Raw genomic sequence first — 23,816 nt, 5'->3', positions numbered from 1 at the left:
AGGTAGGACACAGCATCAGAGGTAATTCACATTGCCATGGCTCTAAACTACAGAGGTTTTGACAGAAGAAACACAAGCCTAAACTTATGTGTCATCGCAAACTGCTCAGTTCTTAGCTACTCAGTGCCATCTGGGCGTAACAAGCCTCTTCAGATCTTCGTCTTCATCAGAGAAGTCGATCGTCTTGAGTGCACGCTCCCTTTCCCTCTCCGTGAGTGCTCATATCCGGGCCCTCTTAGCGAGGAAGTCATCATCGACCTCCACGTAGCCATCCTTGGCGTACTCACTGCGCACCCACGCCTGGAATTTTGAGAATTCCTCTGCAATTCTGTAGAACGCGCGTACAGCAGCATAGTATCCCACCTTCTCCTAATCCATCTCCTCTTCCGGCGAAAGAATCAGGTCAGGGTTTCGGAGCTTGCGAGCCTTGAAGTCAGCAGGGGCACGATCGACATGGATCACACGGTCAAGGATCCAAGCGATCTCCTCCTTGTTGAGTAAAAATGCATTGTCTAGTCTCTTCCATCAGATCGGTCTTTTGGTTGCATTGGGTAGAGCATGCACTTCTACATGGTATCAGAGCCAAGAGGTCTTGAGTTCAAGACCCGGCTGGCGCAATTAAATTGCAGCCCACTTTCGGTCCACGTTGAGGCCTGAGGGAGCCACACGTGAGGGGGAGTGTTGAGTAAAAATGCATTGCCTAGTCTCTTCCATCAGATCGGTCTTTTGGTTGCATTGGCTAGAGCATGCACTTCTACACTCCTGCGGCAGCCGCGTCGTCTTCTTCCCCGGAGCTGACTCGGCGTAGCAAGCCTTGAGGAACCCTAGCTCTCGAACTTTTTTTTTAGGCAACCTCCTCTTGAACTTTTTTTAAGCTGCTTTATTCAAATTAAAACATCAACGGAATACAAATAATGTCTTGACGACCACAAGCTAAACTAGTAGGCAAGCATATGCTTTTCAGTATTACAATCCCGTTTCTCATGGATAACTTCTGAATGAGGTAGCATCTGCAGCCTCGTCTTGATCTCCTCTGTAACAGCCTTGCTCTGGCCCAGAAATGTCATCTGAATATGCTTGACTATTGCAAGACAGTCTGTGGAGATCTACACTTGTTGGACGTTCAGGTCCAAAGCCAGGGAAATCCCCTCACTGCACGCCATTGCCTCCAAGGTTTCTGGAGCATTCATATCTTGTACAATCGGCTGTGGTTGTAGAAGATATGAAAACCTCCTCTCGAACTGAGGAGTATTTAACCAAAAAATACCACATTTCATGGAAATGTGTGTACAAACTACCACTTTACGATTTTGTTTTGAAAACTACCACTTTTTTCCTAATCGTTGCAAAAAACTATCACTTTTGAAAAATGAACAGTTTAGAAGATTTAGACACGTTTATGACAAGTGGGGCCACCCGTCAGGGCTGACGTGGCAGGAAAGTCAACACCGTGAGCGGCGTGTTCCAGACAACACTGCTGATGCTTCCAGCGGACATTTTGTCGAACAGCTCGCGCACGAGCGCCATGCGGCCCGAGGCGACGTGGGCGTGGAGGAGCGAGCACCAGGACAGCGCGTTGCGGTCGCGCATCTCCCGGAAGGCACGCGCGCGGCGTCGTCTGCGCGGGCGCACCTGGCATACATGGCGACGAGCGCGTTGCCGACGGGGAGCGGCGCGCAGGCCGTTGCGGAGGAGGCGGGCGTGCAGATGCGTGCCGGCGCCCGGCGAGCGGACGGCCGCCGCTGCGGAGAGCGCGGCGGTGAGGGAGAAGGTGTCCGGCGTGCCCATGCCGACGAAGAGCGCGAGGGCCGTGTGCGGCTAGCTGGCGCGGGCGTAGGCGGTGAGCATGGCGTTCCACGCGACGGCATCGCGGCGGGGCATTGCGTCGAACACGGCGCGCGCCGCGGCGGCGTCGCCGCCGCGGCCGCGGGAGGCGATCCTGGAGGTGGCGGCGGACAGGCCGGCGATGGCGGAGGGGGCGATCCTGCTGGTACCGAACCCCGCCCTCAACGATCTGCGCTTGCCGGAAGGGATCCTCATCCTGTTTCTCCGCCGGGATGTTCTGTCGGCTATGCTCCCGTCCGTTCGGCGCCGGCGCACAGCTCCACGCCCCCACCTGGACGTCTCCGGCGCCGCCCCCACCTGCAGCGTGGCGCGGTGCGCGGCCCTGTTGACCACGGCCGCGTTGCTCCGCTGTTGCCCTCCCCTTTCTTGCCACGCCAGCCCTGACGGGTGGGCCCCACTTGTCATAAATGTGTTTAAATCTTCTAAACTGGTCATTTTTCGAAAGTGATAGTTTTTTGTCATGGATTAGGAAAAAAGTGGTAGTTTTCGGGACAAAATCGTAAAGTGGTAGTTTGTAGGCACGTTTCCATGAAATGCGGTAGTTTTTTGTTAAATACTCCGAACTGGGGGAAGGACGAACCGGCGTAGGCAGAGTGCGAGTGGACTGGACGGACTAGCCGGGAGCCCGGGACAGCGGGAAGTCCTTCCCCATGGCCTGGCTCTCTCGTGTGGGCCGGCCCATATTGACCCGCTTCACAACCCTAAAGAATCCGCAGGGATGCGTCCTGTAAAAAAAGAGAGGAAATCATGCAAATCCATCCTGATAGATCAAATCCACCCTGAACTCTAAAACCAGATAGATCACCCGTTGAACTATGCAAAACCGGATAAATGTCACTCGCGAGTGGTTTTGCAAAGAATTAAAGGTGGTTTTCGTTCTAATGATGTTGCTTAGGCTGTAAATGATGCTGACTGGTTATCCAATGCAACAAACTTCAATGGCGGCCCGTCCTGACTAGGTCACCAAAGAAGAACTCGTTGGTGCATGGTCCTCGGTGGCAACGATCTCAACATCTGACCTGAATCTGGTGTGCATCGACATGGGTGATTTGTCTCAGGTTTTCTTTAGGAAGTCTTCGTGTTTGGTTTGAGGCGAACGAGGGGGTGGCATTGTCCCAATGTAGGAATCATGTCATCCCGACCCTTTCCCCGTTCCAATGGTGTGCTTATCTTCATCGGTGGGTCTTCCATGATTCGGTTGGTTTTGGTTTGGTGGTTGATCCATCAAGATTTAGTCGGCTTTCGTGGTCTTCGGAGTTTCTCACCGTTGTCGGTGTATCTGGTCTGCATCCACGACTTCCCAGCCGCTGCTTCCATAAACTCTTAGGTTTAAACAAGTTTGCTACGCTGAGGTGGAAACCCGGAGGCGGTATTGAGCTAAGCCCCGTTCGTCCCTGTCAAAACACACAATGACATCTGGGAACAGTTTGTCAGACACATTGCACACTAGCATACGTATGCTAGCACAATTCACGCACACGTATACACGCAACACACGTACACACGTACACATACACGCATCACATGATGCACACATGCATCACACACATACACACAACACACATACACGTACATATCACACAAGCGTCCAGTAGTCATTGAGACAAAAATATGAAAGGGACCACTTTTACAAAGACCTGCTAAAAATTTGGCAAATGGCCTTTGGGTTTGCAAATATGCAAAGTGAGAGGTCAGATTTAAGGTGTGTTTGTTTGGGCTCCTAAGAGTGGCTTCTACAACTTCTAGCTCAAAAAAGCTAGAGCCCAAACAAAGGGGTGAATTTTGGGCCGGCTCCATGCAGCGGTTCCTCGGAGCGTTCCGAGAAAACACTAGAGAAGCCGCAACTGAAAAATCGAGCTTCTGGCTCCAAACTGACATTTTACTCTTTTACCCTCCTCCAAACATCATATAAGAGCATCTCCACTAGGCTCCCCAAGAAGCCCCCCAGAGGCGCTTTTTCAGCGCCGGCGGGCGAAAAACTCTCCACTCGCGCCCCTACGACCTTAAAAAATGCCGGATTTGACAAAAAACAGAGCCGGCGGTACCAGGGCGATCCCAGGCCATCGGGGGGCTGTTGGGGGCGGAGAGAGAAGATTTTGCATGTCAATGGCCCACTGTCAGCCTCTCACTCGTCTCTTCATACTTTTCCTCCCGGTCCCCACCCACGTGCCCACATACTCGCCCCCCCCCCTGCTAGTCACGACCGCCTCCTCGCCGCACGCCGGCCTCTGCCTCCTCCGCCGCCCTCTGCTCACACAGCTCCGTCGCGCCGCCCTATTGACAGCGCGCCACCGTCGCCGCCCTGCTCGTCGCGCGCCGGCCAAGCTGCCCATCGTGTCTTCTTGCCTTCACGGAGGAGGAGCGCGCGGCCGCGCGTCGCCGGGGCGGGGTGTGGCCGGGACGGCCCGCGCCCGCGCCCGCCTCTGCGTGGCCGGGGCGGAGCTCGCTCGCGCCCGCCGGGGCGTGGCCGGGGCGGAGCTCGCCCGCGCTCGCCTGGGTGTGGCCGGGACGGCCCGCGCCCGCCTCTGCGTGGCCGGGCATGCACAGGCAGCAGCAGCCGGACGGGTGTGCTCGGCACCATGGTCCGGGGTGCCACAGCACCGCGCCCAGGTCTTCTCGGCGGCGTCGAACGCGACGGCAGGGTAGGGAGGGCGCGGGCCACGCAGAACGGGATCACGGGGGCGCTATCGAGGCCGCACACGAGGAGCATGGGCGCGCCGAGCTCGAGCAGCGCGTCTCCGGCGGCGGCGAAGACGACCGGCGCCCACAACGCGCGCCTCGACCTGCTCGCGGCCAAGGGGCTCAAGGTCAACGTCAAGGCCCAGACGGGCGCGACCTGCTCTAGCTGCGCGACGAGGAGGTAGTCGGACGCCGCCGCGGGCAAGATGCTCGACGAAATGCCGCTCTGTTCGTGGGAGTCCAACACTGCTCGTGGGGATGCAACGAGTGGAAAATTTTCGCCCCTCAGGTCAAAATTTTCGCCGGCAGGCCCCCAAGGGGCGAAAAAAAATGCCTCCTGGGGGGGGGGGCAAACGGCTGGAGATACTCTAACGCTCAAATTGCCCATATCGGCCTGTTTCTTCTGCTAGCCTATTGTCCGACACCTTATACAAAGCTTTGTAAAGAATATTGGTGGGGAGGGCGGAGCGCTTATACAAAGGCTGTTGGAAAAGGAGATTCAAAAAGGCTGTTGAAAAAGATTTTCTGGCCAAGACTGTTAAAATAGTAAATGAGGGCAAATATAAAAATGTTCTTGGAGATAATTTTACAGGACAGAGCACCTTGTTCATCACAAAGTTTACTAGATCATCGAAGGCGCGCGTTGCCGCGCCCATCCAATTTTACATTATATTGATAGGAATTGATGACGTAAAAAAATAAAATTTCTATGAAGTGTCTCCTCAAAGTAGTGCATGTTGGCGCGCCTGTCTCATTTTACGGTAAAAATGCAATTTGCATACGAAATTTTCTGAAGACAAAAAAATGCAGTCATGAAAAAGATAACGAGATTCTTAATTAAGTAAGAAAGGGTAATATGTAATCTGTAGCTATGATGTAGTGAACTTCTTATTCATCGCGCTAATGTCCACCTGAAGTCCAGAGTCTCACACGCATTACAAATTTCGAGCCACGTCAGCATCAGCCAGATGTTGGATTGAGTACAAAATTTGTTCCAGTCGGAGTTTGAACGATTAAGAATTTAAGATTTAAAACATCACACCTTGGTTCCGCTCTGCATAAGTTTCTGCAGCACCTTGAGCCGCTCATTTTGTTCATTTCTCTATGTTTCTCACGACAAGACAAATACTTCAGATTAGTATTCAGACTTCGTGAGCACAACCGCAGACGTGGAGGTCAGGAAAGTGCACATGAACTGGTTGCTGGGGAAGAGACAGGAGCGGACGTGCATCGAGGAGAAGATCAGGTTTCCAAATGCATTTGAAGATGTGCATGTTTGGATTTGGATAGTCCATGATGCTGCACAACCAGTTTATTAAAAGGCAGCTTAGTAGTCTGAAAGAAACATTCTTAACAAAAAGCATGAAGAAATGGTGAACTTATATTGACCGTCAGAAAGTAATCACTAAATAACTTGTAAGCCAACTACTCATGTGATACAAGTCATACAGAAATATTTAGTGCATCCAAATTCAAACTCATACTGAAATGGAGACGCGTCATATTTGTAACTTGTCTTTCTGAAAACTGATGCATAGTGAAGTCAAATACTGTAGTGATGCAATTTTGTAGACAGCATTCAGAAAAACAGAATCGAGTCCAATAGTTCACATATCTGAACATCTATGAACCAAGAGAAACACACCTAAATTATAGGATTGGTACTGACCTGACTTTCACCAATAATTCAGAGTATGAAAAAACAACACATCTCACGCACACCTAATTCTAACTACGTTGGAGAGGATGAAAATTTCGACTCCCAAACACATATTTTATATTCCTCGTTGAGTTCAGGGCATGTAGGCAAGTACTGACATATGATTTTACCGATAGAAATTAATAAGAGTCAAATTAACACTCAGCCCACAAATCATCAACTTGAAAGCAGTGCTTCACCTTGCAATCAAGCAGAACCAGCAAAGAGCAAACCCACCGTAAGCAAGTTCCAACGAGCTTAAAAACCTGCATTCATTTGGGAGCAAAAAGAACAGTCCAAGTAAGAAAATGGACATGCATAAGTTTGGGGAAAAGGAGAAGGAACTATGTCAGACAGGCGGCGGGGAAGACGAGTAGAATTAGTTGGAGCTCGTTGAGAAGATGTTTGAGGAGGGGAATGGACAAACTGCAGCAGAACGGATTATATGGAGGCACGTACAGTAAAGACAGAGTATGAATCGACGATGTAACTGACCTGCAATTACTGGAGGACTCGAGCGGCGCATACCATTACCAGTAATGGCATGTAGTAGAAACTGCGATTTAATTACGGAATCCCGACAAACGAACTCGAATCGACAGGAGATGATTCCATGCTCGTGCCACCGCCTCGCCCTCGCCCCCACCTTTCTTCACCCGCATTGTCCGCCTCCGTTGATCCCCTTGCGCACCTCGCATCCAATCGCGCGCTGGAGCGCATCAGCTGGAGCCAGATCCTCTGGTCGATCCCAACGCGCGCATCGATGCCTCCCGCACTTCCGGTCGATCCAATCGAGCGACCCATCGGGACTGGATGGGCGCGGTCGCTCCCCGCTTCAGCTTCAGCGAGGCGAAACACTGGACCTCTTTAGCGAAGCCTGGAATGGGCCCAGTTAACCATAGGGCTCCGTTTAGGCCTCTGGAGCAGCAGCCCATAAGACAGCTGGCCCACTATTTACCAGACACGGGATAGATTGGCTTAACCCAGAGATCCGACGGCCAGATCGCGAAAACGGACGGTCAAAAACTCAAATCGCTGTGAGGGCTCGGTTTAGTCTCAGTTTTACTGTCCTTAATAACTCACATGGCCACTAAACCTACAAGGTTCTGAACGCCTAGCACTGCATGGCGAAAACTAATCCGGTAATTTTCCTCACATGTAATGAACAACAAATAAAACGTTGCATGACCTATCTGGGCAGCATGATCTTTTTTTTTTTTGAAAAGAAGGATGACCCCGACCTCTCTGCATCTGGGAGATGCATGCAACCACTTTATTAATTATTCAGAAAGACCTTACAAAATAATACATTAATATGTCTGAAGCCACCATTTTAGCAATATCTGTAGCTACTTCTATCCAATGATGCAGAAAGTGTGAGTCAAATACCCAGACCTCTCACCTAGCCTAACATCTAAAGTCGAAGGCCCCGACCAAGCGACATACCGGGTCTGGGGCACAAACCGGTCGGACGCACTCTCATAGGCCATCGCCGCTGTCTTCCATCAACCCATCTTCAGAACAGGTACTGACGCATCGACCTTGCTCGGCCTGCCGTCGACGCCCCCATGGTGCTAGACAACGTCTCCTCCCTACACACATTCATCATCACGCATCCGTCGCTGAGACTTTGTTGCGCCTCGCCACCTAGACTCCACGACGTCGATGCGTCACCGGGAACGCCGCTCCACTGCAGATGCCGTCCACTGGTCCCTCGAGCCTATGCACACCTCCAAGAATGACGCCCTCAAGAGGGGTACGGCACCTGAGTGTCGCCGTTATTCGATCGACTGATCTAGGGTTTCCCTCGAAGGTAGCGGATAGGGGTCTAGAGCTTCTCCATGACGATGCCTTCAAGAAGAGGATGACACAGAGAAACGCCGCCATCGCTGACCTTAGCAACGTGCCAATAGTAGAGTTTCCCCCCGGATCCGCTCGAGGACCCTGCATTCAGCATCGTGTGCACGGGACCGTCAGCGATCACCGCCGCCGCGCATGGAACAGGCCGCACCGGCCAGATCAGACCAGACCGGAGACCAGGCCCACCATGCCGCCGCCGCAGTTTCGATCGGACCCGCCGCCGCAGCGGGCACACAACCAGCGTACAACGGGACACCCCCACCGCGTTGTCCCGATGAGGACGCTGCCACCATGAGCCGCCAGTCCTCGTGACCGCCTGACATGACCGCCCCGCACGGGCCCTCCCGAGGTGCGAAGAACAGGGCCCCGCTACCGGCCACCGCGAGGGGCTTTGCCCCGACGGCCCCGGCCGGCGGCGAGGGTGGGGAAGGTGGTGAGGAGGCGAGGGGAAGGAGATGGGCGTCGCCGCCCGAGTTGCCCACGGGGGGATGACACGGGGGCCCATCTCTATTTACAGCGGGAGCAGCCGGACAGCATGAGCTAGCCTCATCTACTCATCTGCACACACTCATTATAGACTCTAGGCTGTGTTTGGTTGAGCTGCAGATTCTTTAAAAGCTGCTGTGAGCTGTGAGCTGTGAAAAAGCTGCTGTGAACGTTTTCCCAACCCCTCTTGTTTAAATAACCTAATGGCCTATTCCCCTTTTCAACCTCTTCTCTCAATATTTCAATGAGTTTCTTGAGATGGGCATCATCCCACACCGCCTTCTCAGTCATACTTCAATAAAGCAATATGAGAAAAGCACGTATCAAGAATAATGCATTACATAATAGCAGCAAGTACTCAAATAGTATGTACAAGTAGCAAACATAATATCTATGTACAAGAAATTTTTGTGAATGTTGTTTGCTGTCTTTTTAGATGGCATGTCATGCAAGCTTATACATCACAAAAAAATAGGTATATCATGTTCAGCTTCTGTACATATCATGTATACAAGCAATTAAACATTACATAAATAAAATTGTGCAAAAAATTCAAAGGAAACCTAAACAGGGAGGGTGAGGAGGAAGGAGAGGGGGAGGGAGCAGGGAATTGGGGAGAGGGCTAGGAGGACTGAGGCCGGTGAGCTGGCGCCGCCGGCCGGCCGGACGGACCTAGGCCGCCGGGAACAGGTGGGCCGGAAGGGGCGAGCAGGGAGGAGGATAGACGAAGGATGGATAAAGTGTGGAGGAGGGAGGAGGGACTTGGGGGTACTAGGAGTGGCCGGTGCGCCGGCGAGGATGGCCGGCCGGAGCAGGGCCGCCGGGAACAGCAAGGGGAGGGAGGAGCATGGAGGAGGGAGGAGGTTGTAGAAATTTTACCTTGGAACGGAGCGGGCGGCAGCGGAGGTTCGCCGGAGCAGGCGGCGGCGGAGGATCGCCGGAGCCGGCGGCGTTGGCGGGCGGTGGCGGCGGCCAACCCTAGATCGATCTGTTGCTTCGTTCCTGCCTTCTGCGAGAGTTGAGAAGAAGAGATTGAACAGGTATGACTTGGGAGTGGCATTGGTGGGTAAATACCATCAATTATTATGGGGACAGCTGAAAGTGGTTGGTTTAGAAGCCGTAAAAGTTGGGGGTACCTCAGCTGTGAAATTTATACTACGTAAAAGCTACAGATTATTAGAAGCTACTTCGATAATTTATCCCTTTGGTTAGCTTTTAGCTTCTAAAAAGCAGAAGTTGGGACAATCTGTCCAACCAAACACAGCCTTAGCAGAGTGAGAATCGGATTCAGCTTGGCGAGTACTACGCGCCGGTCGACAGGCCCAAATTTGGGCCGGTCACCCTGCAGCCACCCGATTGGGCCGCGTACAGCCGTAGGATCTGGCCATCCCCTCCCAATTTGCTTCCGCAGGCTGCACGTGCTCAACATGGCAGAGCGCCACTCCCCTCCCCGCGCTCGCCACAAGTAACGTCTGCTCGTCGTCGTGGACGTGGCCGACGAGCACCAGCAAAAAATTGGCTGTCCTTCGTCGTGGACGTGGTCGTCGAGGACGGGCCTGCCCTTCGCCGCCGGGATTGCAACACGGCTGTCGGTGGATCACACGGCGTGGTCACCATAGATGTAGCTTTGACGACTGCTGGTTCCAGCCCTCGGGTGCATGGTTGCAATAATTCTCGCATCACCGGCTCCGGCTGCCGCAGTCGTCCAATTAGCACCATCGTGTTCCTAGCAAAAAATCATAGCAAATATAAAATCTCGACGGTCAGTTGAAGCAAAAAAATTGCCTGGTTCCAGCAAAAAAAGATACACCAGCAAACTCCAACAATTGTTCGATGCAGCAAATGAACTAGCCGGAATCTTAGCGAGCAAAAGACTCAGTGGTCAGTTGAAACAAAAAAATTGGCTGGTTCCAACTAGAATTTACCAAGGTTACAACAAAAAAGACATATCAACAAACTCAAACAAAAATCCAATGTAGCAAATGAACTAGCCGGTTCCAACAAAAAAAAACCCACATGTTCCATCAAAAAGTAAAGCCGCCGATGAGTGCGCGTTCTGGTTCCAGCAAAAGTGGAAGCTGGTTCCAGCTCGTAGCCTTGCTGGTTGCAGCAAACACCTACGCCGGTTTGAACAAAAGTGTTGGCTGGTCCCTCACGCATCGCCGCACGACTCCATCGCAACATCTTTGCCGCGCCGCCGCTGAGGGTTTGCCCCCAAAGTATCTCTGTCACGCCAGCAAAACGCACGCACGGGGGTTGTAGCAAAACGCACGCCATGGCATCTCTGTCGCGGCGCCGTCGGTGATTCGCCCACAATGCAACGCCGCGTTCGTCGCCGCCGCACGACAACAGGGATCGGAGGTTGTTGGCGAAAAAGGAAACATAACGAGTGGTGGGGAATGAAGTAAGCGATGCGAGCGAAGGGATAACGTTGCGTCCAAAGCGGTGGTAGACCCTGTCAGCGTGGACGCGTGTGAGAGTTTGAGGATGAAAAGTGAGCGTCCGATCTGGACGCATCACATGACACGCATGAGACCGGCCCAAAGCTTCGGTCGGTGCGCCGTGTACAGACATTTCCCATTCAGTTTCCATTTTCTTTCTTTCTTATTAGGCAGTCAGATTACTACTCCTATTTTGTTTTTGAGCGTGTTCGATTACCATATATGGCAAGGAGTGTTTTTTCTATATGGCGAACCACCTGAAAATTGCAGCACTTTCGAACGCCCGCAGAGTCGTCAGACTGTGATCGCCCGGTCCAAATTATCTCCCGTCAGTTCCCTTTGATCCAACCACCCTGATACGTCCATTTTGCATCATGTTTTTCTACTGTTATTTATATTTTTTTTGTCATTATTTCATTTTATGATGCAATTCTAATGCCTTTTATCTCTTAATTTTCTTACATGAAGAGGGAAATTACCGCAGCTGGAATTCTGGACCTAAAAGAGCTACAACAGAGATAGCTATTATACGAAGCTCCAAATGACCTGAAATTTCATGAAGATTTTGTTATTGAATATGTAAAAAAATACAGGAACGAAGAACCACCAGAGGGGGGCCACCTGCTGCTCACAAGGCAACAGGGCGCATCCACCCCCCTGGGCATGCCTGATGCCTTGTGGGTCGCGCAACAGCGCTCCGGTGCGCTCCTTCTGCTATATGAAGCCTTTTTTCCCTTGAAAAAAAAGAGAATACCTTCGGGATGAAGCGCCGCCATCTCAAGGCGGAACCTGGGCAGGAGCACTTCTGCTCTCCGGTAGAGCTATTTTGCCGGGGATACTTCCATCCAGGAGGGGGGATCAAAGCCATCGACATCATCAACGATCGTCTCATCATGGGAGGACCAATCATCAACATCTTCACCAGCACTATGTCATCTGAAATCATAGTTCATCTCTTGTATTCAATCTTTTTCTCAAAACCTCAATTTGGCACCTGTGGGTTGCTAGTAGTGTTGATTACATCTAGTAGTTGATGCTAGTTGGTTTATTTGATGGAAGATTATATGTTTAGATCCTTAAGCATATCCAACACACCTTTGATCTTGAACATGAATATGATTTGTGAGTAGTAACTTTTGTTTTGAGGACATGTGAGAAGTCTTGTTATGAGTAATCATGTGAAGTTAATATTCGTTTGATATTTTGAGAATATATATGTTGTTCTTTTTATAGTGGTGTCATGTGAACGTCGACTACAAACACTTCACCATACTTGAGCCTAAGGGGAAGCATTGAGGAGTAATAAGTAGATGATGGGTTGTGAGAGTGACAAAAATTTAAACCCTAGTATGCGTTAATCCGTAAAGGGGTTGATTTGGATCCATACGTTTCATATGTTATGGTTAGATTTATCATAATTCATTATTCATAGTTGTGCATGCTTACTAGAGAGGGTAATAATAAGAGGGCTGCTTGTTCAAATAAGAAAAACACCCTAGCATCGATTCACCCACATATCAAATTATCAAAGTAGCGAATGTGAATCAACTAAATATAATGAACGTAACTAGATGAGAATTCACATGTGTTCTCGAAAACACTTTCCTTATTATAAGAGAACTTTCCGCCTTGTCCTTTCCTATAAAAAGGATTGGGCCATTTTGCTGCATCTTTGCTACTCTACCTTCTACTTGTTACGAATTAGCTTACTACAAAACTATTTGTTACGCCGCTTTCAGTACTTGCAAAGAATACCTTGCTGAAAACCACTTATCCTTTCTTTCTGCTCCTAGTTGGGTTCGACACTCTTACTTATCGAAAGGATTATGATTGATCCCCTATATTTCTGGGCCATCACACCCCCGCATGTCTCGCCGCCCACGTCGCACACCAGGTCAAGTCCCGATTAAAAAAATAACCCCGATTCAACCAGGGGAACACCATCACTTTTAGCGATTGGGATTGACCAACTTCATAAAAAAATCAACATTCACAATACAAAATTAATATCATTACATGTCTCATGAATTTATTTTTCATATTTTACCGAAAACTTTGTGCACGCACATAGAATGTCCGGATATACACGCGGGATTTTTGTTCGGAATTTTTCAACTATTCAAAATGTGTACTTAGACAATGGGTGCATATGCACCTAGGAGCTATTGCCAATTTCTGATGAATGTTGATATTTTTTATTTAAACATGGTCAAACTTTATGATTTTTTTTGCGGGAAACTTTACGAAATTTGACTTCCAACAATTTCTATATGCAGAGTAAAAACAACGGAGAGTGTAGTAGGCTCCCAGCTGGATCGAAGATTGAAGCTCTTTCACAACTCTCACACAGTCAGCTGTTGTACTTACTTTATTTACATGCAAGGCTTTGACCAGGGCCAAAGCTTTCCTGCATGTTACTCTGTGCATTCGGCTTATTCGATTTACGTGAGTCGGTTTATACGTTTTTTCGGTCTGTACGGTATTAATATTTCAGTAAGTACGATATAAAATTAAAATATGGTTCGGTTTCGGTACATACCAAATTATTTCGGCATATACCATAATAACCAAAGTTGTCGTGAATTTGAGAATGATGCAATAATAATTTTCAAATTTATGACTCAAAACACATATTATTTTTCACAAATAGTATATAACTATATATATGAGTGTATATGTATGCATTAATTCATACCTTGGTGGTTATGGACGTGCTTAGCATTTTTTTAGAGAAAAATGATTATGTTACATGAAAAATGTAGGTGCTTACTAGGCAATTTGGCTCGTGTACAAAAAAAAACGACAACTCATATGGTTGTTCGCCTCAAGAAAATATAAACATATTTTTTAGATCGGTTTATTCGGTTAACCGGTATATAACATAAAAACCAAGGTCAAAACAGTATGAAAACTTCATACCATGCTAAAACTAGAAACCATAACAATCGTAAAATTGGTTTGGTTCGGTTTATTTCCGGTATGATTTTTGGTTCGGTTACAGAATGGATAGAGTTACCTGCATGCAGTTGCGTTATTGCGTAGCCAGCCCAGCTCCAGGTCATGGGCCATCTTCAGCGCTACAATGCTTAACAGTACCAAACAATGCCATTACATCTATCAACAAAGAAACTGGCTACCACGCCCCGAGCCAAGGCCCCTGTTGCCCGGGGCCTGGCTACGCCACTGCCTGCATGCATGAGTTTCAACTGTCGCTAGGTCCATGACTTCCTCGATGACCATTGCTAAAGCACCACAACTCCAACTACACCTCTGTTTGCCAACTTAGCCACTGTGCCGTCTGACAATCGGTTGAAACGGTTATCAGTCGGACTTGGTAATTTTTAGACACAAAATTAGATTTTTTTTATATAATTTAAAAAAAGTGATAGTTCTGTGAAACGGAAACCTAATTTTTTTGTCAATCACTCTCTTTTAGATTAAGGACGTGAGCATGACAAATGGGATGTAGCCTTCCTCGTACTACAGTTTGGCTGTATAGTGGACCTGATGATATCGGCATTTTATGCCAACAGGATGCAATCCTTTTCATTAGAAAAAAAAAAGCACAACGGCATCGTATCTGGTGTGACCTTCAGTGTTCAGGTCAATTGAACAAAATACTACTGTAGTAAATATTTTGCATTGTCAGATTTGTGGGCTTTGCCCTCCCAAAGGGAAGGAGCCCTTTCAGAAATTCTCAGTGGCCTCGGAGGACCAAAGAGGGGGTTTGGAAATAGTTTTCAACCAGCAATTGACGCGCCTCGGTATAACCTCACTAGCTGCGTCATTGCCCCAAGCGCAAAGATGCCACCCACCGTTCGCCCACTGCCCCATCTTATACCCGGCCACGCCACACGCTCTTTCCTCCACAGCCGATGTGGTACAAAACTAACATAACCCTGAACCGAGCAAAACAGACAGACTCAATGAATTAGCAGCGGGGCAGCAATCCTTGTTGGGCTGTGCCTTCCCACGGCCCATAAAAACCCGGGAGCCCAGCAGGCAGGTGATCACGAGTCTCCTCCTCTGCGTCCACTCAAAAAACAAAAAAAGTCTCCTCCTCTGCGCTGCGCTTCTTCTCTGCTTCTTTCTTCTTCCTCCTCCTCCTGCAAGCCAACCTACGCCTGCTGCGCTCTGTACGCTCGGCCAGCCCGAATTCTTCTATTTCATAATCGCGGGAGTTCTGTTGAGATACTTCGAATCCATGCGTGCCTTAGCGGAGTTCTGGTGCAGCAGAGAACTGGAGCGAGCTCCATGTCCTGCCAATACGCACTGTTCTGAAGATGTTTATCTCAGTCCCCAACGGAGGTGCATTTGTTTGTTCGCTGATGGATGGCTTAACTCACTGTTGCAGATATGTGTGTTTTTTCTTCTGAAGAACCTTCTGATCTACGAAACCACAGGCACCCATTTTTGCAACGTAAGAACAGAAGCGCGTCATCATGTCTGACAGTAGAATAACTCCGCAAATTTTACAAAGGGCATTTATGCTGCCCGGAAATCTACAAGAATAAGAGAGGAAAACATGCAAGTCGGCATCCCTCACATACCTACAGGACAAGTTCAGGTTACTGATCGCACCCAGACATGCATGATAAAATTGTTCACAGACTAACACCCAAAAGGAATAAAAGAGGCAAAACCGACTATGTTCTAACTTCTAATGTTAGGTTGCAGGGCATAGCACCTTGTTCTTCATCCCAAGGTCAATTACTCACATAGCCTATAAAACTGCATGGCCTGAACGCCTAACATTTTGTGACAACATGGAAATACTGCATAACGGAAGACTGAATCTTGGCAGCTTCTGTCAAACACATATTTCTGTAATGTAAGAACAGAACCGCATCCTCATGGCAAACTGATGGATATACCATAGTGAATCATCATACAACGCGTTCATCGCTGCTTAGCTTATCACAGTTTGATTCAGTTTCAGTTGGGCTACGTGACTGCGTCAGATACGGACTGCCTCTTGATAATTCAACGTTGAACCGAATCATGTCCAACGACCACTGGAATTTTTTCTATCCTTCCCCCGCAAAAATAAAGAATTTTATCCATCCTTCTTTCAGTTGAATCGAATCATGTCCAACGTTGAATCGAATCATGTCCAACGAGCACTCAGATAATTCAGACTTGTTGTAACTCCCCAACTGTCCATCTCGACGGCCGCAAGCTGGTAAGGCACGAGATAGAAAATTCATTTGTTCCTACGTACATCGTTCAAGTCTTCAAGAGATCCAATGCGGCATTGTCATCGATCACTCGGACAAGAAGAGCTTATCGAAATCCATGCATCTCCAGGTTTTGATTCCATCTATTTTGCGCATTCGACGGAAAAGCCTTCTGGTCTTTTAGGATATAGGCAGAACATGTAGTTTGTAGTTCGCCATTCATAAGTTGCAATTGTAGCTGAGTTGCATACATAAAGAGACAGATGAATTCAGCTCCTAATTCTGTTCTGAGCTAGTAGAGTGCTGGATTCAACTCCCCCGAGAAGCTTGCTGGTCTTTTAGGAATCAGGGTATCGCGGGAACATGTGTCATGCCCTTTGCCTATTCGCAAGTCCTTATGAATTCCAGTCATTTAGTTAAGCCTGAGTTCCATAGACTGATAAATTCAGCTGCGTACTCTGAAGAAATGTTCCATGCTGAGCTACTAGAGAGCTAGATTCAGAGGAACAGGGGAATACTTGTGGGCTGTTATAATCTGAAGAAATGATCCACAGACCACAGTGCATGCGGTTGGTAGTCTTTTTTTTTGTTTTTTTGGAGGATGGTTGGTAGTCTTTGTGGTAGTGGGTACGTGCATTTTTATCTAAAAAATGAGTTGCACCGTGAGAAAAAATGGAGTACCAAAAATACGCCGTTGCCGGGGATCGAACCCGGGTCACCCGCGTGACAGGCGGGAATACTTACCACTATACTACAACGACTTGCTTGATTAAATTCGTAATCCAGGTTCTATCATTCGTCAAACTTGCCATTTTTAAGGCGCAATGTACTTTTGCGAAAGCGCGGCATGGCCAGAACTAATCCGGCAAGTTAACCTCACATGTTCCCTCAAAAAGTTTACCTCACATGTGATACGTTTTCTGAATCGACGGATTCAGCGGAATGAATGATGTTAGTACAAACTGGAGAACCAAATGTTGTTATTGGTACTAGATGACCCGTTGCAAGATAATATTACAACCGTGCCATTGTCACAAAGAGCCACACACTCTAAAGTCTGGACACCTATACACACGGGTTGCACATATGACATATAACGCCAGAGATAACCATGTGGTGGATTGTTGTCCTTTTCCATCGACCAGTTCATCCTCTTCCTATCCCCACTGTACTCGAGAAAGCACTTACTAGAGGCGGCTCACGCCGGGATCCATCTTCGCGGCGGATCACGCTGCAGCTTGGCGGGGGAGTGGCTCCAGCTGCAGCTCAGAGGCGCTGCGGCTCCAACTGCATCTCGGTGGTCCGGCAGCTCCGAGGCGCATCAGCTCCAACTGCATCTCGGTGGTCCGGCAGCTCCAGCTGCATCTCGGCGGTCCGGCAGCTCCCGCTATAGCTTGAAGCTACGGAATCAGCAGATGGCGCCACTGTCACTCGTATCGGCGAGCCAAATCCTCATAGTTGTTGTTGTCGCTCCCTGCCGAAGGTGGCATTTGTTCTGGCTCACCCCGGAAATAAAAACTGAAGACCGAAGACTGAAACTGAAAAGACCGAGACCGAACCCGAAAAGACCGAATAAAATACGGTCTGCACAAATAGAAGACCGAATTAGTTTTTTTGGGGGTAAAGCAACTTTATTTATCATAGTCCACAGAAAGTGGGATACAATTAGGGTTGTGGGGCTGGCCTAGCCAAGTATGCCTCCCCGTCCCTCTACCAATAGCAAATCTAGCTAAGCTATGTGCTTCCTTATTGGCTGCACGACCTTTAAACGTAAATTTACAAAGAAAATCATTTGACCGGGCAATAATCTCCCTGACTATTGAACCATTCTTTCCCACGCTAGCATTGTTGATGTCCAGTATAGCCTGCTTGGAGTCAGACGCAATGAGCACATTACATAGGTTTAGGTCTTCCGCTAGGGCAAGAGCCTCTCTACATGCGATAGTCTCCAATATTAATGGATCATCCAGACCGGCTATTACCAGCGCTGAGCTTCCCAGATAAGCACCATTGTGATCTCGGCAAATAGCCGCAGCCGAGCCTCCCCTGCCCGCTCTGACTCCGGCATCGACATGAATCTTCGCGTAACCCATCGGCGGGGCCTTCTGGCGTATGGCCGGACTAGAGGAGCACCCCCCTGCATCCCCTTCTATGATGGTGGTGGCTCCATTCTCGGACAGGACCGAAAGCTCCTGTATGAATCTTTCTACAAACAAATGAGTAGCTCGAGGGGTTTGAAAGATATGCTCATGAATGGCTTTGTGTCTAGCTGTCCAAATTGCCCAGAGTGTGACCGCCACCTTTATGAATTGATCATGCGATAAGGAATCAATTAGTGTAAACAGCCACTGTTTTGCCTTGGTCTTATTTGTGTTCACTAGTTGACTGGCTAGCTCGTCATCGACCAGTGCCCAGGTGCACCTTGAGGTTGTACAGTTGATTAGGGAGTGTTTCCAAGAGTCTGGGGCGCCACACATTCCGCACATGGGTGAGTCCACCATGTCGGTGTGCTCGAACATCTTCAGTTGGCAGCGACTGTTTTGAGAGTCTCCAAAGAAATATTCTAACTTTCCCGGGGACTTTAATCTTCTACAGATTCTTCCATTGCGTCTCGTCGCCTGCCCCTGTTGATGGTCCGGCGACATTCTCCAGCCATGCCTCTCTGCGCTGACTTAGTTACGGTCTGATCGGTCCTAATGTCTTCAGGACCGAATAGACCACACGCAAGAGGCCCATCTGGCCAGCCCAATAGTCACACATAACACGAGTACACATCCTTCTCCTCACCTCACGATTCACAGGAACGCATTCATCTTTTTCTATCCCACTAGGAACCCTAGCCGCCGCCCGCCGCCCGCCGCCCGTCACCCACTGCTGTGGCCCGACGCCCCATGCCCATGAGATGTGAGCCGGTGACGACCGCCGCATCAAGGCGCGCGGCGCACCCCTGACCGACGAAGATCGGCGCCCCGAGCCCCGGCCCCGACCAGTGGAGACCGGCGCCCCGCGCCGCCATCCCCGACCCCCCGTCAGTCGCTCCACTGCCCGTGACACGGCCGTCCGCCGTCAGTGACGACCGCCGCGTCGAGGCGCGCGGCGCGACCTTGACTGATGTAGATCGGCGCGCCGAGCCAAGGCCCCGACCATTGGAGACTGGCGCCCCGCGCCGCCATCCCCGACCCCCCGTCAGTCGCTCCACTGCTCGCGACACGGCCGTCCGCCGCCGGTGCTCCGCGCCCCGATGACTGGTTCAGGAGCTGCAGTCCATCACCACTCATCACCACCCGTCTTCTTCAACTCTATTCGTCGGCTCGCTGTCTACTGCCCTCCTTCATTTCTCCACATCGCAGCTGAAGGTGAGCATCTACTTCATGTCTCTATGTACATCATCTGTGATTCCCATGAAAACAAATTGGGTACATGCCTTCCAAATTAGATACATGCTAACTTGTTATCTGTCATCATATCCCAGATATCCTTCCTGTTGTGAAACTAATCATGTGAGCACACCCAGCATAATAGCCATCTAAATGCATGTCCTATTATGTTTATGTGGCTAGTTATTTTTGGTTTTTATCATTGTCAAATTGTATTATTGCTATCTGCTCTAATACCGAGTATCTTTTCTCTTTTCTACATAGAATCTGAATCTGAACATCATGATGCACACATAGTAATTTGTTTGATTGTTTGTTCCTCATCTCGTAGTTATCTTGAAAACTATACTAGGTACTGATTGCATTTGTCATCAACCAAACGCACTCCACTCCAGCACTCTCCATTTGTCATCAACCAAACACACTCCACTCCAGCACTCTTCCTTGCATGCTAGAAATCAGCCAACTTTTCCATGAACTAGCAGAAGATATTACCAACACTAAGATTATGAAATTTTACTGAATACTTGACTTGTTGCAGAGATGATTGAAGAATTTGGGGACAAGGTGAAGGGAAAGCACAAGGTCCATGGTGGTGCTGAAATTGATTTGTTTGATGTCAAGTACTATGTTATCAAGTACTAAGTGATGGTGGTCTGCTGTTTGCTGCTTGTCGATTCCAATATTCCATGTCCTGTTGTTGCTTGTGATCTTCTTACTTTGTGTCAAATATAAATGGTGTTGCTTGTTATCTTCTCACTTTCTGTCAAATGTAATTGTTGTTGCTTTTTATCTTCTTACTTTCTGTCAAATATAAATGATATGCATACATGAATCTTGCTGCTGGACCATGAATCATGAATCTTCTTACTTCGTGTCAGATATGAATCTTGTTATTTCCTGTCAAATATAAACATAGAATTGTACTGGAAGCATCATGAATCTGAGTTGTAGCAATTAATTTGGTCTGTTTGGTCGGGACCGAAGACCGAATTGTAAAGACCGAAGACCGAATAGTTAAGAACCGAAAAGACCGAAATTATTTCGGTCTTCAGTTATGAAAGACCGAATTATTAGAAGACCGAAAAGACCGGACCGAACAAACCGAAAAGACCGAACGCCCGAGCTGAGTTCTGGCTGTGTGGCAGCCTGGCACTCCCTGAAGCTAGTTACTTTCCACGGCAAGGGAGGCTCCAGCAAGCCCACGGCGGTCGCCGTTGCTGCTCAGGTAAAAACTAACCTCCTTTGGTGCTTGATGAATCTGTAGAATTTTTGTGATTCAATTCCACTGTAGCACAAGGGGCACCATGATCTACTATTTTGCCGAGAGTAGTGGCATGGCAAAGTACATCTTCGTTTTCTGAAAAATAGAACAAGATGCAGGGACTGATCACTCGTAGAAGTAAACTCCAAAAGGAGAAGCTTATAACTTCACTAAATAACTATACCAGGAGCAACATTACTGATTACATCCTCATGGTTTCGTCATTTACAACAGGCCCAGTTGGAAAATGGCCTGTCAGGCCATTGACGTTGCTGATGTGGTGCATCGGCCCACATCGGTGAACCATCGTCGGAGTTGAACTTGTTGATGGACAATGACGGAATGCATCCCCTGAATGAAGTGAGCATTTTCCTGTTTGTTTATCTAGCCTCTCATTCTTACCTTAGACATACAAATGAAAAAAGAGGTACTCCCTCCGTCCGAAAAAATTTGTCCCAAGCTTGTCTCTCAAATGAATGTATCTAGAACTAATTTGATGCTAGATACATTTATTTGGGGGACAAGCTTTTTTGGACAGAGGGAGTATGGGAGAAAGAGGGTGGAGACTAAACAAAGATAAACCAAGATACCGAATTAATACAGAGTGATAATGAAAATAGAAAACGAAATGTGAATAAAGAGAAACCAAAGACTCGTAAAACAGAGAGTAAGAACGAACAGAGAGGACCTAGCACTACTATGTTAATAGGCATGTCTCAAGAGTAGTGTTGATACTTAGATGAGTGATGCAACGTTGGAGTACTAATTAGTGGCTGGGACTGCTCCAACCATCGAGCGGGGTATATTGTATATAATACGTAGTTGAGTGATCGCCTTTAGATGTTTCAGATGCTGAAAAGTATTTTCCAATGAACATATATATTATGCTATGCATCCTGACATATGCACTTCCTTGGAATTGTTGATATGTATGTATCATTGCTAGCAGCCGTCGTTGGCCTACTTGGAGAACAAATAAGCATTTTAACATAAGGGCATCACAAAAATATCAGAATACAAAAACTATGTTAGGTCTGCATTTTTTTTCATGCATCATCTGAGTTTAGTGTACTTTTTGTGCAGCAGCAACCAGAAGCCAAAAGAACCCAATACTGTAATCTAAAATAAAAACATGTCCACAAGCCTAATAACATTGAAAGTCTGAGTCCTACTACAACAGTTCAAACAATCAATAGTCAGAAGAGGCTAATTAAGGTACTGGTATAAGGTACTTAACTGGGTATACATAATATCTAGGATCAAAGAATTTGGATAAGATGCCAAGGGTTCTTCACTCTATAAATGGAACTCACCTGAACACTAAACCCATGGTTGTCATTGCATAGCTCTAGACTGAATAATAAGGGCAATACCAAAAAATTTATGCATTAGTGCATGAACTAAGATAAAATAAAACGAGCCTATAATGATGGTGTTACTTTCTTGCGCAAGCACCAAAACTTTGCCAAAAAGTAAAATATACTGGGAGCATTGTACCTTTATTTTCCCTATAATCCTTGCCCTTGCTTCTAGATTATATGATGGCGGTGCAAGCTAGCCAACATCTTCAGATTAGTCCATCCAAAAAGCACCCCAAAGGTAAAAGTTGGATTGATTGTGTCATTCTTGAAACGCCATTATCAGAAATTCAGTTGGTGCTTAATAGTAAATAGAAGTGCAGGACATGCTCATCACGCTTACCTAGGACTCATAGGCCTTATCTAATCCCTCGCAAAGGAAATCATCTATTCTATGTGAAATAGGCAAGAGGTAGGCAAAAATGCTATATACCAAAGAGTATACGTCAATCTAAACTGATGTACTGCTCACAAGAAACAGAGTATGATAACACATCATTGCTCACTCTAAAAATAAAATAAGTTGTTGGAAAGGAGGGGGGCTATTTTATTTATACAGTTTAGTTTTGTGATTTAGTGCAAATAAGAACATGTCCAATCCTGATAGGCACAGCACCAAACAGTATACGTCAATCTAAACTGACGTACTGCTCACAAGAAACAGAGTGTGATAACATGTCGTTGCTCACTCTAAAAATAAAATAAGTTGTTGGAAAGGGGGGGGGGGGGGCTATTTTATTTATACAGTTTAGTTTTTGATTTAGTAGTAGTACAAATAAGAACATGTCCAAACCTGGTAGGCACGGCAATCTCAAATCCATGGGGTCAGTTTGGTTAGATCAGGATGAGCAGAAATGAAACGCACCACATACATTTTCCATGCATCAAAATACGTTTTCAGTTTAATCAACACATGTGCTATTCTCTGAATATGAAAATCACACGGCCAATTTCTAATAGTACCCTACTTTTTTCTGTATGGCTCCTGCGATTTTTGAGAGTGCAAACCGATGAGATTAGCTTACATAGAGACTACAGCAGCAGCAAGAAAGCATTATGGTTTTCCCTAAAAAAATAAAGCATCATGGTTAAACTTATGCAGCTATCAACGCCTGTTTTAATGAAACAGAAGAAACTTAAATTAACTACAGTCTCTCACAATTCCATTAATTAGAGACTACAACAGCGGCAAGAAAGCATCGTGGTTTAGGTTTTGCAACTACCAAAATGTGAGCTCATGCGAACAAAAAATAGTAAATTATTCAGCCTAGCATCATGGTTCAGCATACAAAATTACCAAAATGTCATCTTCAGCCATGTCTTATAGTTTCAGGAAAAAGAATTACGAGAAAGTTCACCCATTAATGTGACTCAGATTCAACCTACCACAAGGTTAGAGCAGTTAATCGTCGTCCGCGTTGGCTTCGTTTGCTCGATCATTTTGCTCTGCAGCATTGGCTCTTTATCTAGTTTCCTCTGTTTTGCTCCAGGCTGCCTTTTTGCTTCTGAAGATTGCAGAAAGGGCTAAGTGCAATTGAATAAAGCTTAATATATTTCTATAACGATTTTTTCTAAATACAAAAGCTACCCACTACATACAAAGGAATCCCAAATTCATGCAATCCCTCGT

The 23,816-nt window shown here is 47.6% G+C and overlaps 2 long non-coding RNA genes, 1 other non-coding gene and 1 pseudogene across 3 annotated transcripts; 1 reads left to right on the top strand and 3 right to left on the bottom strand.

The window, feature by feature from the left end:
- Window positions 1-6,384: 6,384 nt before the first annotated feature.
- LOC120973771 (uncharacterized) lies at window positions 6,385-7,184 on the bottom strand. The gene is made up of 2 exons (XR_005769177.1): window positions 6,719-7,184; window positions 6,385-6,489 (listed from the first exon to the last, which is right to left on the bottom strand). It is a non-coding gene; the product is annotated as an uncharacterized lncRNA (long non-coding RNA).
- A 7,482-nt stretch (window positions 7,185-14,666) lies between these two features.
- Window positions 14,667-14,816, bottom strand: LOC120975029 (U4 spliceosomal RNA; annotated as a pseudogene).
- A 2,060-nt stretch (window positions 14,817-16,876) lies between these two features.
- Window positions 16,877-16,948, bottom strand: TRNAD-GUC (transfer RNA aspartic acid (anticodon GUC)). Its single transcript has one exon. It is a non-coding gene; the product is annotated as a tRNA-Asp (tRNA).
- Window positions 16,949-18,972: 2,024 nt separating this feature from the next.
- On the top strand, window positions 18,973-20,444 carry LOC109766836 (uncharacterized). The gene is made up of 2 exons (XR_002233731.4): window positions 18,973-19,543; window positions 20,106-20,444. It is a non-coding gene; the product is annotated as an uncharacterized lncRNA (long non-coding RNA).
- The last annotated feature ends 3,372 nt before the right edge of the window (window positions 20,445-23,816 follow it).

Source organism: Aegilops tauschii, chromosome 2 (genome assembly GCF_002575655.3).
Source record: "Aegilops tauschii subsp. strangulata cultivar AL8/78 chromosome 2, Aet v6.0, whole genome shotgun sequence".
Lineage (NCBI taxonomy): Eukaryota > Viridiplantae > Streptophyta > Magnoliopsida > Poales > Poaceae > Aegilops > Aegilops tauschii.
This window is presented reverse-complemented; position numbering and strand designations above follow the sequence as displayed.